General features: G+C 35.0%; 1 protein-coding gene across 3 annotated transcripts in view; it reads right to left on the bottom strand.

Moving 5' to 3' along the window:
- Positions 1 to 2,500, bottom strand: part of Zeb2 (zinc finger E-box binding homeobox 2) — a 131,662-nt gene that overhangs the window by 1,586 nt on the left and 127,576 nt on the right. The window lies entirely within an intron of this gene.

Here is a 2,500-nt window from a genome sequence, read left to right as displayed (position 1 = left end):
AGCTGCTTTGAATATGGGCTGTAGGTCTTAAATAGGAGCAAACTGCCAAGTTAGAAGGGAGAAGAAGTAGAGGAAAGAAGATATTAAGAATGCCTTAACAGTCATGGGATTCTAAGAATAAAACTTCAAGAAGAAACAATCTGAAAATGCGAACTAGAGAGATATATGTCATGGAGGTTTAGCTAGTTCCAGTGTTTTCCCTCTAGAGTTTTCTATGAGATGTCAGGCACTTGTTGAGTGTTAAAATACTCTTCACTTAGAGAATGTTGTATTTCCTTTGGCATTCCAGGCAGTTTCTAACCAGTGTTTGGAACTTGAAACTAGTGCCAAGCCTAAACACATCTGGTTGATTCCAGGCCACAAATAGCACTGGAATGCCTTTAACACCTTCCATAGCTGCCATACTTAAAAGTTTATTTCCAAAATAGAACTGACAAGAAAAAAATTATCAGCCTGATGCTCCGTAAAGTAGTGAAATGTGTGGTGTAGCATGATGCATCATCACAACATACATGAGACTAGGTGCTTCTGTTTCCTACTACAAACTTGCATTTCAACAAATTAAATTAAAAGACCAGCATTAGTAGATGCAACCCCATTTTCATTTGCTAAGTGTCATGTTATAAGATTAGGAACCCATTCTGCACACTTCAGGTATTCAGTTATATGGTGAGACACAATCTCAATTAGTAATCAAATATCTTTAATAATGTTATTGAATGCTCCAGGGCATGTTACTATTTAGAAAATGCAGCAGACAGCTATATGTTGTTTCTTTAATGGTCTTTACTTTACTGGAACATCCAATATAACTTTAGTGATGAGTGATATGGGAAGGCACACTATTTAAGTAGGAAAAAGGTTTTTGTTTGTTTATTTTGGTTTTTTTTTTTTCACTTTAAGAGAAGAAATCAAAAAGGTATTTGTTGGTGACTACCAACAAATTACATTGGAAATATTGAAAAAGTATATTAACCTACTTGAAGGCAGGTAGTAGCCTGAAGAAAACAGGTTTAATTCAAGATCCATTAACATAAGAACCATTCTTTAACTTCTGGAGGTGTTTTAAATGAGTTAAACTAGATGATGGAGAATTCCAGTGGGATGCTAGAAATCTGGACAGATACTATGCTTTTCCATCTGACAGGGCCACCATGGTGGGTAGGTAACTCAACAGTTAGCAGAAGTATATTTGGGGGGAAAGATGAGAGTTGTTTCTCTTTTCCTCTTTTTCATTTTTCCCTTCAAGGTGCTATGGCACACATTTGGTCTTTCTTGTGTGGATGTATACATTCAAAGAAGTGATGTTACTGGGGGAAAGGAAAGGCTTTTGTAGCAGTAGCAATTCATTCATGAAGGCAGGATGATGCAGTGCTCAATGAGAGAGATGGGCTCTGGAATCTCATTGCCTGGGTTCAAATCCATCTTTTAGGACTGGTTGTGGTGCAGTCCACAGCATATTAACTATTCTGGGGTTCAGGGCTCTTGCAGGTAAAGGAAAGTCATTTGGGGATCTATCTTGAAGACTGGCCATGGATTGAGTAAAAAAGACAGGATAAAGTGTTTAGTGTAAGGACTTCATAGTGAGCACTCGATTAAGGTTATATCACTTTATTCTCGTTCATTAATACATGTTCCATCATTTCCCAAATTCTAAGCAAGGTGCATGCATCAGGAGCAGAGTACATGCAAGAAACAAATCTGAATGGAGATAAATGAAAATGTTCTTGGTGCTTTAGTTGCTACAACATGCATGAGCAAAACTATCCTGTGACCTTTTTTAGATACTAATTTCTTGTCATCTCGGGAGCACAAGAAGGTCAACCACAGGCCATTTCATGAGAGAATATGTGAAAAATTTTCAATGATTCTTATGGTCAAAAAGGCTTTCTCTTTTTCAGAAAAACAAAAACAGAGCAGTATCCTGACAGAAAGCAAACATTCTCCAACACAAATTTCAAAAACTTTTAGAAATGTGTAGGAGATGGATACTCAGCCTGTAGTCTATCATTACTATTCTATGGTTACAGGCAATCAATTTTCAGAGAATTCATTTGATAACAAACACTATGCTTATAATATAATTACATTAATTTTGTATTATAAACTGACAACCTGAAGAAATTAAGTGTTCAGCTATGATCCCATGCAAAGGTAGACCTGGGGAATGGTTGAGAATTTTGACACATACCATATACTAAATATTCCATTAATCTTCAGAAGGTTCACTAATAAGTATTGAATAAATTCAATTTAAAATAGGAGCTAACTTGGATATTTACCTCTTTTTAATTTCTTTGATTGGTTTACCTGATTCAAATCAAAATGTCCTAGAATTAAGTTTTTACATGAACAAAATTCAGAAAAACACCCAAATTGCTATTAAATGAATCACAACATTTTGGTAATTTTTTAAATATCTGGGTTTATAATTCATTTGACAGCTAAAATGAAAACTGAAGTTAATGACAAATAGAAAGTTTAAGATATAAAAATATCA

Source organism: Nannospalax galili, unplaced genomic scaffold (genome assembly GCF_000622305.1).
Source record: "Nannospalax galili isolate Female #2095 unplaced genomic scaffold, S.galili_v1.0 scaffold87, whole genome shotgun sequence".
Taxonomy (NCBI): Eukaryota; Metazoa; Chordata; class Mammalia; order Rodentia; family Spalacidae; genus Nannospalax; species Nannospalax galili.
The sequence above is the reverse complement of the archived record's forward strand: the minus strand, read 5'-3'. Positions and strand labels throughout refer to the sequence as shown.